The following is an 11,673-nucleotide window of genomic DNA, read 5'->3' as shown; positions in this document are numbered from 1 at the left end:
ATCAAAAGTGTTCCATACATTTGCGCATGTTTTATTTATCACCTGAGATATGCTCATCATTTACTATCCTGTAAAATTCTTCTTTTTTGTGGCAGCTTTTCATTGAATTTTCAGAAACTGTCGCCAAATAGTCAGTATGGGATATCTCCCTTCTTACTCATCAAATCAAGCTCTTTACCTTTGAATTTTGAGAAGTATATATTAATGCTTCTTGTGGTAGGTTGCTCACCAGTTTATCAAGACTTGAGCTCATGAATTGAAAACTATCAATAAAGGTCAGATGATTACCAAGCATGAAAGCCATATACTTTTCCATATTGTTTGGAATTGCATTGATGTTCATTTGGCACTTTTCGCCTTTCTTATTCGTGTATGTATGCTTTTTAACTATCTCACCGATTTCTTGCATTATAAAATGACTGTCATACCCACGGAGATTGTGAAACATGACTGGTATTTTCTCAGTCAATCTGAAATTTAGGTTACAATCTTGGTGAGCTGATCCTCTGTATTTACCTGTGATATGGCAAGGGTCTCTAACTCTCACATCATTTTCATTGTATTTTTTATTGCAGATATGACATTCATTAGCTTTTGAAATTCTTTTTCATCATCTTCAGTCATGATCAATGGGTTATTGAAATATTTTTTCATGATCTTCTTGCAATATTTAACTTCCTCTAGCATAGCTTCCATAAATTTGTAAACAGCTTTTTCCCCTCTATAAATTTGTACTGGTTTTGTGTAGTTATCATCATAACAACACACAACCTTATATCCATAACCACAGTCTGTGTGTCTCTGATAAGCCTCTGTGTACGATTTATCATCATTAGGTTGGCAACCGGATAGCTTTTCTGTTATAGCTTCAAAATCTGCATAAATGACGAATGGTACTGGTAGTTGTTTATGGAAATTATTGAATTTTAGTATGTTTCATCTTTTGTTGGCATTTGATAGCTTGTGTGCCATTTACTTGTATGCAGTTTCTTTATGATCAGTTAATACTCTTTCAGAACTGAAACATTGTAAGCAATGCATACAGAAGTGCTTCCTTTCCTTGTGTTTTGTTTGATTGTACATGAATTTGTTGAAATCTTTGATCAACACATAATGCTTGTTTTCATTTCTGTTATAAGGAAGCAGATTCATGCAATCTTTATACTTTTCTTTTGACACATAAAGGATATTTTGTTTGTTTTCATAACCGAAAACATTGATGTTAATTTCATTCTGCTTTTCTATTTTGTTGTACTGTTTGGTAGTCACTGGAAATTCAATTCCTGAATAATTCAAATTTTCAATGAATGCTTTGTCTGATTTTTGATTCTCTGTGGGTATTTGTCTTGAGGATTGAGATGTCTTATGTGGCACCACCTGAAGCATTCATTATCCTCATTTTTCATGTTGATCAATCCTTTTGCACTGTGTTTGAGTTCATTTGGCAATTTGATGTAAGAAGATCCTTTCATTGGCTCGTATTTTACCACATTGATATAATGATTTTCAACAGATTGAATAGTCCAACCAGATCCCTCTGAAATCCAAACTGCAATCTTGTTTAGTATGACTTGTTTTGACAAAGATAAAGCTAGTTCAATTTGTGTGTCATTGTTATTGTTTGTGGTTGACTGTTGAAATAAGCCGTTTTGATGATTTTTTCTTCTCGCCCTTTTTGCTTTTCAAATGTGACCCTCAGTGTTTCAACAAACTTTAGACCTTTCATTGATTTTAATATTTTTCCAATGTGAATGGCAACAGCCTTTCTTGTATTTTGCAGTTGCATAAGTGGGTCTTTGCTGTTTTTATGTTGATTTCATAAGACTTCGTAAACCCTTTTAAAGCTTTGTTCGTTTCTTGTATTATGGTCCTCGGTAATGGAATTGGTCGTTTTTTGGATCTAGGTGCTGGCACTGGTCTGTTTAATTGTTCTATTTCTTCCAGCCATTCAGAAGGAGGAGCAGGCAGTCTCTGCCTCTCAAAATAGTCAACAAGTTCTTTTACACTCTTTCTTGGTTTTGAGATCGGTCTTGTTTTTGTCCTCGGTGCGGGCACTGGTTTTGTATTTTGTTTTATAATCAATTCTATTAATTCTTCTTTGCTCAGATTTTGAAGCGAACTTCGGTTCATAATATTTATCATATTATTTGCCATTATAATATATCTATAGACAATAATTCTTTAAGTCAAATTATGGTGCGTTTACAGTTCAACACATACGGGAAGTATGTATTTAACTTTTTTAAAAGAGAAGTGATATGAATAAATTAATTGCTATTTTCATGTTTATCATAAATGTAACCCGTATTATATGTAAATGAATTTTTGAAATGTTTCTTTGTTTTTAAATGGCAATGTTTGCCAGCAAGAGTGTAGTTTCTACCATTGTTGCATATTTTACAGTACCATTCTTTATGCAACATGTAGTCGGTTTTTATTTTTCTTCTTTCTTCATCAGTATAAATCTTGGGCGGCCAACTGGTCTTCGATCTTCCATATTATATTACTATATATTTATTTTTATATATTTTGTATCAATTTCAATGGTTTCAAAAAATCGCTGTACCTTTTAAACTCTCTGAACAAAAAATCCATTTTGACATCTATGATGTGAAACATTTTCCCGATTTCTTTCTTTGGTCCTCCTGTTTTCAATGCTTTGATCAACAATGGTACTGCTTCTGAATGAACATAATGCATATAACCTGCGTTCCTGACCACTATTTCACAAATCATTTCTGTGATCACTTTTTTACAGCCATGGTTTCAATTATTTGGCTTCCTCTGAACATATACTATATGTTTCGATTATCTTTTACACAGATTCATCACTGTCTTGTGACGCAAAAGATTCTGGCGAACTTGGGCAACTAAAATCCGATTCGCTTTCTTGTGATGAAAACTTTCCGGTGAGGATGGTACCCAGTCAGAATCCGACAGATGGAATCCTGATCGCTTTCATAATAGAAACCAAACTTTTTCTTCATTTTCAAACTTGTCCATATAATATAAGTATATATTTTATTTTTTATAAGTATTTATGCGCGTTTGTTCGACCACAATTCATATGTTTTCAATGTCTTTCAATGGTATCCAACTGTTGAATTCATCACTGTATCCTTCCATTTTACCAAAGCTTGTTTCTTTTTGTAGTCTCTTCTGATCACTTTGTCAATACGGAAAATATCCTGCTTTGCTTTTAATAATTCAGGTTCATAAAAACTGCCTTGTATCTCTTCACCTCTGAGATCTTTTAGTTTGTATGTTATTGGATTAGTGTATTGGATCTTATCAACTGTAAACACTTCTTCGGTCCAGTTTGGAGTATATCCTTTATCGAACACATTCCGTTTATACTTGGATATTCGAACCTGGGCACCTGTTTTGAATTTAGGTTTCTGTTTTAATGGCTCCATATCACCATATAGATTGAAGTAAACTATACCTTCATTCCACTTATTAGATGCTTCTGCAGGTGTCATCTTTATGCTTGAATGTTTTGTATTATTATACTGTTTCACTAGTTTGGACAGCATATCGAGATACATTGTATTACCTTGAACTGTGAACTGCTTCCACATTTTGGACTTGATTGTTCTATTCCATCTTTCGACCACTGAGGATTTCTCTTCATTTTCAGTGGAGTACATATGTATCCCATTTTTGTCTAACAAGTCCTTCAAGTGTTTGTTATAGAACTCCTTTCCCTTATCAACCCATAAATATTGTGGTCTTCTGCCTTCCTTGAATATTGTTTTGAATGCTTCAGTAACGGATTCACCTTTCTTATCCTTCAATGGGACAATCCAACCGTATTTGCTGAAAACATCAATAACCATGAGAAGATACCGATAACCTTTATTCCATTTGCTAAACTGTTGCATTTCAACTAGATCACTTGCCCATATTTCATCAATATGATTTACGATTACACGCCGCCGAGTAAAGTTGCGTCTTATAGATGCATGTAATTCATCTGCTAATTTTTCTTGCCAGTTTTCTTTACCCGACGGCTTTTTCCGTTTTTTGAAACTCCAAGACCTAGTTTCTGCTTTGTATTGATAACATTTCTTGCCAACCAATGCCCCCATTGTCTTTCATTATACGGTACGTTGTCTAAAGCTTGAACCATTTTCCTATCTGCTTTGTTTTTACATTTCCTATCATCCTTGCAGACGGAATAATCAACATCGTGTTGCATTGCTATTGCATCAGTTTTGCCAGTGGGCATATCATATATTTCCAATATTTGACCAGTTTTTGGGTCATACTTCAGTTGATTTTCTAAATCATTATAAGGTCCTGTGTAATGATGCCCAGGTAATGTCCATCCACCTTTTGGTTTCGGCAATTTACCAATAGCTTTGTGAATGTCAACAGCGCCGCCGTCAAGATCTTTTCTGTTTGTTGTGTATTTTTTATTTGGTCTTATTTTTGTTGACAATTGATCGAGAGCTTCAGAACCGACTTTATGAAGTAGAGGGTTCATTTTTCTCAAACCATAATCGATTGCTTTTTTCTGCAATTTTGGGTCTCTCATTAATTCGGAACCATAATATCTACCCATTTCAACGGCTTTTTTGCCAAGATAAGGTACTCCTTTAGTTAAAAATAATTCTGTTCCTGTATTAGCGATATCACTGAGTAAGCCCGCTCCCAACGGGCTGTTTAGTTTCCCTGTTGTTTGACAAATTTGGTCTTTGTAATACCACATTCAGCACAAGTGCAAAAGAACATTAGTCTACCATTTTTAGCTGTTTTGTAACCTGAAGGTTCAACACATTCGGTCACTTTCTTTTGTTTAACACAATATGATTTCATAATATATATAAGTTAGATATTTCTGAAATAATATTCGATAAATCTCTCATTTTTCATTGTATCATTTATGTCAAACACTTGTAATAAATCATAATACGAATTGCCCTTATTCATTTCATTTAGAAAGTATAAACAGAAATACCCACAAGTTGTTGTTTGTATGTTTTGTATCTGATTGTTTTGATGTAACAAAGTTAGATTTTTCTTTTTGGCATGATTCACAATCTCTTGAAATGGAGGCATACCAAACGAATCAAAATAATTTATTACATCATTCTTAACATAAGTGGCCACCCAATGACTTCCGCTCATATAAGCTGGTTCAAGATTGTATATGAATAACGCCTGTTTATGGTTATGTGGAACTTTTTCATCTCTTGACAGTACATCATTGATTGGTATGTTTAAATATTTACACCATTTTTTCAGATCGTGATTGGACATAGGTATGTTTTTGTGAAATTTTGGTTTCACAATATTGCCCCCAAAATGGGTATGCCATTGAATGGACTGTTTTTTCCCAATAGTAACCCTTTTCCTTTTTTGGTTGAGGATGTTTTTTTTTTTCTACCATTACCAGTCACATATGGCGGATAACTATAAAATGGAGGGGGCATTCCATTCTAGGTGCTCCTGTACCATCCTTTTTCGACGAAGGTGGTCTACCTACCCTCGGTGCTCCTCTTCCCGTTAGCTTTTTGACAAGATTCAAAGCCAAAGGAATTCCAATGCTAGCTAACAGAGTGCCTAAAAATCCACCTGATTGTGTTTTGGTCGGTGTTATTTTAACGCCAGATCCTGTTTGAGCCGCATTCATTATGTCTCTTTGCTGTTTGGTTGTAAACATATTCAGATATGGCATCAGTTGATTGATTGCATTGAAAGGTATCATCATGGGTAATGGCATAGCACCACCTTTTTGACCAGATCCTAACAATTTTTTAGCTCCGGCTTCTGCTAAACCACCAAGAGCACTCAACCCAAGGGTTTTACCAATTGCTGGAAGAGCTCTCATACCAAGTGACAATACGGTGCTCAAAAGACTTCCGCCTACTTGTTTTCTGATATTGGTCTTAGCAAGCTTAATGTCCATTCCTTTGTTCAATTGTCGATTTTTTTGCAATCTTTTTTTCACCATTGCTGGAACATAAAGAGTGTCGTTTCCATTAAGAGAATCATTTGTCAGTCTTAGAACAATTGTTTCCCTTTTATGGTAAGCATTACTCAGATTCTTTTTTTGATTATCTGACAGTCTTACGTTTATTTGATGAAGTTCAGTCATATAATATATGTTACATAATTCCAGTCACAAAACATATACAAATAAATATGTGTCATTCATGGGATTAAACTATAACCAATTCATTACCCACCTTGTCAATAACAACCGACTCGTCGTACAATACAACTGCATGGACATTGAAATCTGCTGCACTATTGGCACTTATTTTATACCTGAAAATCAACTGTTTAGGGTCTCTTGTTACTTTTTCTGTTTGATATGACAGATCGAAATAAATCAGTGGATATAAACTATTGTAATTAGCTAGATTCAACTGCGTTCCGGTGTTGTAATCATTTTTTCGCATTGCATAAGACATGAGATCATTGAATATTCTCACTTTGCTTTCACTGTCATATTCTGTTTCTGGGTAGAAAACACCATTGCCATATTCGAGTCTGCATGTTGTTAAATAACTGTTTGCGTTTGCTTCATTCAGTTTGAAGGTATCAAGTATATATGGATTTTGAGTTGCAACTCTGGTTTTAGCCCGTTGTAGATAAACAAAAATTGCTTTGACATTGTCAATGCTGGAAGAAATCTGAAAAAAACCACTGACTCTAGCAGGTGCTGACACTGCATATAGTTCACGCTGATATGTCCATTTGTGTTCTTTCATGAAAGAGCTTACAAATTTGTCGTACATACTGTCTTTTGGTGTTAATTTTGGAACCCATAGTAGAAATCTGTTAATCACTACTCTTCCGGCATCTGCTGCTGCTGCCCTATTGATGAGTTCATTGTCGTTCTGGAGATTCAAATTGAATTGTAACTGCATAGGAACCAACATTTTATCCTGCAACTCTTCAAAAAAACTGTAACGATTGAGAGGTATGATCAAATTCACATCTTTTGCTCCTCCCGTTCCATCATCGTTGGTAGCTTGTGTAAGCACTCTTCTAGATTCATATCCTGAATTAGTATTGGCTGTCGTAGCATTTGTGTCTAAATACCAAAATCTGTTCTTAGCTACACTTCTCGAGTAATCATCAGAATATTCCAACAGATTCTTCACAAAAGTGACCTTATGTAGATTGTCAGTGTCATAAACAATTTTCCCAGCACTTTTAATCATCATATGTGCAATCAATGAATGAGATCCGTTTATCACCGTTATTCTATCGGCTGCTGCATAACCAGCTCCATCTGCTATTTTTTGTAACTGGAATTGAACCTCGAAATAAGCATTGTACCAATCATAGAAAGAACTCCGGTCGTTGATGGTGAATCTATAACCGTTCTTTTCTTGATGTTGATTATTTCCAGGGGCTCTAATTACATCATCAAGTTGGAAACGCACCAACTCATTTCTTTGCAATAATTCACTTGTTCTAAAAGCCATTTATACTATTGTATTATATAATTTTGCTGTCATGTTATTTATTTGAAAAATCTACGCCTTCTTCCAGATCCGGATATCAATCTATTTAGTATCATGTCAGCGCTTTCATCTTGCTGTTTCTGTTCAATGGGCAAGGATGGAACAATTGCTTTTTGTGTTGGTGTTGTGGCTCCTTTTCTCAAATTTGCTAATTTTTTCATTATTAGGTCTCCTGACTTTTCTGCCACCGTCTTGCCAATTTTATCACCTGCATGGGAAACCCCTGATTCTAATGCCTTCTTTGCTAATGGCTTAGCAAATTTCTTGACTACAGACGATGCCACACTCTTCAATGGTTTAAAATGTTGTCTAAGATAAGCCCAGACCCTTTATGTTGAAATACAAATTTACCAAGTTTTGGGTGGTAAAACCTCTTAAATTCATACGGTTTCATTATACTGTTACATTAGATACTTTTTAAAATCAGCGAAAAAGACGTATCTGCTCCATTCAGATCCACTAATCTTCTTTTTCCATCTGTTATCATGATTCTGATTGATGAAATTGTAGTTTTGTTCACAGGATTAAATGTAACTCTTTGTGGTTCGAGGGTGAAGGAGTAACTTGGTTTTAGTACACTGGTTGAGAATGAATAAATAATGTCTGTTTCTTCACCGTCAACTAAACTTTCGTTGACCAAATCGCAATGAATATTGAGTACGTCTGTGTCTTGACTGAGATTCGGCACTCTTGGTCCAATATGCGTTCCACTTGCTAATATCTTTTTATCAAAACCGATCAGGTCATTAAAATTACTTGCTCTTAAATCGAGTTGGTAATTTGCAGCTAATGTAACCGTGACTCTGAATGTTGTTTCGTTGAATTCAAGAGTCATCGGATACGTATCACCAGTTTTCGTCACATTTTTAATATGTCTGTCAAAGTCCGTATAATTCCATACCCCAGCTGGAAAGGTAATGTCCTTAAAAGTTGAACCATTATCGGAGCTGTATTTCATTAATTGATTTTTGTACCCAGCATTGACATTGAACCAAGTGAATGACATGTTAATGACTCTGTTAAGACCGATAACGTAGTGCTTATTATTGTCTAGAGTTACAGGTCTGGTGAAATTTGTTGTAAAATCTTCTGGTTTATTATCCCCTTTATTTTTCACACTGTAAGATGATAAAACTATCTCTCGTTCCATTATATAATGAAGTTACATTAAATTTGGAAATATTGTTTGTATAATTTACCATATTGTGATTTGTTAATTGTTGTCATTTTCAATAATGTGTCCAATATAGAAACACCCATATTTCGCATGTCAATGCTTGTATTGCCAGCCAATATCTCACCAATGATCAAATCCAATTTTTTATGAGTTCTTTCGGTTTGTTAAAAAATATCACATTACCACCTTTTTGTTTTTCCTACCAGAACCTTCCATTGTTTTCATTTTGTTTTGATAATGTTTTATGTATTCATTCAGAGTTTTCATAGCGCGATCCACTCTTTTGTTTTCCTCTTGCCTATCAGCTTCCGTTATATTCCCACTTTTGTATTGCTTTGTAACGTTTCCTTTGTAGGCTTTCAATTGATTTCTTTTAAATTTAGCCGCATTGACAATCTTATTGAGATATTTTTTGTTTTTTCGTTCAGTCATTTCTTGTTGATTTATTACCTTTTCAACAGAATCATAATTTGGTATACCAAGATCACCTAATATCTCATTTTCCATATCTTCTTCATCCATTCCATAATCGATCGCATCGTCATCATCATATTCTGGTGGTAATTCTGGTTCTTCAGGAAAGTACTTAGGATCAACATACATCTCTTTTTTTCCTTCCAGAAGATCTTGTAAAGATTCTTCATATGTTGGCGGTTTTGGCACCAGTTGTTTTTCTTGCTGTGGCAAAACAGGTTGTTCAAATAGATCACCAAGATTCATATCTGGAACTTCATCCTCTATATCAATGCCGTAATCAGGAACTTCGCCTTTCTTCAGTGGTCGTTTTTTCCTTGGCAACCTTAAAACCTGATTACTATCAATAACATCATCTAATTTACTTGTAATTGGTTTAAATACTTTTGAAAATCCCTGTTGACTGGTCTTCTGATCGATATCATGTTTTGTAATTGCATTATGGACATAATTGATCTTGTCCCCTAATTCAGATTTACTCTTTGCGAGTTCTTTCCACTTAAGTAAACTCATTTATTGTTATATTGTTACGTTACATAAAATGGAAATTCATATATAAAAAATAGCGTTTTACACCGTGTTGAACACCATGTTGAACACCATGTTTAACTACATCATTTTATCGAAACAATGTAACGATTTAATATAAATGAAGATACCTAATTATGATACTGGCGACGATGTTGTCACAAACTTCACACAACTACATGATTTTATGCCTGATCGATGCTTTCGCATGCTCATTTGTGGACCTTCTGGTTCGGGAAAAACAATACACTGATGCATATGATTACGATCTGTTGTATTTTGATAAAATATACCTTTATGCCAAAAACTTAGAGCAGTCAAAGTATCAGAATCTCATGGATGATTTCGAACCAATTAGTGATGAAGCTGGTTATGATATCATTGAAGCAAGCAATGATAAAATAATTCCTGTAAAAAATCTCAATGGTGACAATCAAAAAATTGTGATATTCGACGATTTCGTATGTGATAAAAACCAAAAACCATTAGTTGACTATTTTATACAGGGGAGACATAAAAACTGCTGTGCCATATATTTGAGTCAAAGCTACTATAAGACACCAAAAGACATTAGATTAAACTGCTCGCATTTCACCATTTATGAGTTTCCAAGTACTAATGAAAAAAATCTCATATGTCGTGAAAATAATGTCTCGAAACAATTGTATGAGAGAGCAACTAGAGATCCTTTCGATTTTGTATACATTGACAAACCCAAGAAACGAGTGAAAAAGAATTTCGATGAAAAAATATAAACCAATTGTATATATGAGTTACTCAAATGGTAAATTACCTGAAGACACATTTTCGCATGAAAAAGTTGTCGAAATAGTAAAAGGATTGCCTGGTGTCGGTTTTAAACTTACTGATGACGGCGATTATGATATGCAGAATAAAAAACTGAGAAATTTAGATTCACCTCAAACGAATGACGATGCAACTACTAAGAGTTATGTTGATAAAGAGGTTTCTGGGTGTTTGAAAATAGATGGGAGCAATGAAATGACTGGAGCCCTCAATATGGATAACAGACGTGTTGAGAATATCGCTCCTGCTAGACATGGCCACAGTGACGCTGTCAGTAGTGAGCATTTGCATAGTTTTTACATGGTGCTCAATACTGACGATGGTAAAATAGAATTGCAAAATCCAATCGACATGAAAAATCAAAGAATCTTAGGAGTGAAAGATCCAATATTGCATTCAGACGCTTCTAATAAATTTTACGTTGACAGCTCTTTGAATTTTAAAGCTGACAAAACGGAGCTGGCTAATTATTTGAAAAAAGATGGAAGTATTTCCGTAACTGGCAATTTTGACTTTGGAAATAATAAAATCAGCAATCTTGCTGAAGGCACTGGCAATTCTGACGCTGTTACAAAACACCAATTACAAACTGGTTTATCAACCAAACCCAATACAAATCGGGTTGTGCTCCGTGATGGTTCGCAGGACATGACTGGAAATTTAAATATGTCACAAAAAAAGATCGTCAATCTTGCTAATCCGACAGGTAGAAATGATGCCACTGGAAAAGGTTACGTTGATCGATTATTTTTAGATTCACTTCGTTTAGACGGATCCTCTAAAATGACTGGAAATTTGGATATGAACAATAAACGAATAATCAATATAGCCGACCCAACAGGAAACACTGACGCTGTAAATAAACGATACCTTGAAACACATCTAGGTGACATGAGTGATTATTTGCGAATAGACGGTTCAAATTCCATGATAGCAGATTTAAATATGAGTACAAATTTCATTGAAAATTTAAAAGATCCTGAAAAAAAATTCGGTAGTGATGAGGGTAAAAATCAAGCAATGAGTTACAAGTTCTTTACCGACAACTTTCTCCAAATAAACCAATACGGTGAAGTAAGTATGTTAGACCGGCGTTTTTACAACATTGGGATTCCTAATGCTGGTGATCAAATATTCGATCGTAATTATGGAGATGGGAGATATTTACAAAAAGATGGATCGTCAGCCATGACGGGAGACCTC

Source organism: Montipora capricornis, chromosome 14 (assembly GCF_036669925.1).
Source record: "Montipora capricornis isolate CH-2021 chromosome 14, ASM3666992v2, whole genome shotgun sequence".
Lineage (NCBI taxonomy): Eukaryota > Metazoa > Cnidaria > Anthozoa > Scleractinia > Acroporidae > Montipora > Montipora capricornis.
The sequence above is the reverse complement of the archived record's forward strand: the minus strand, read 5'-3'. Positions refer to the sequence as shown.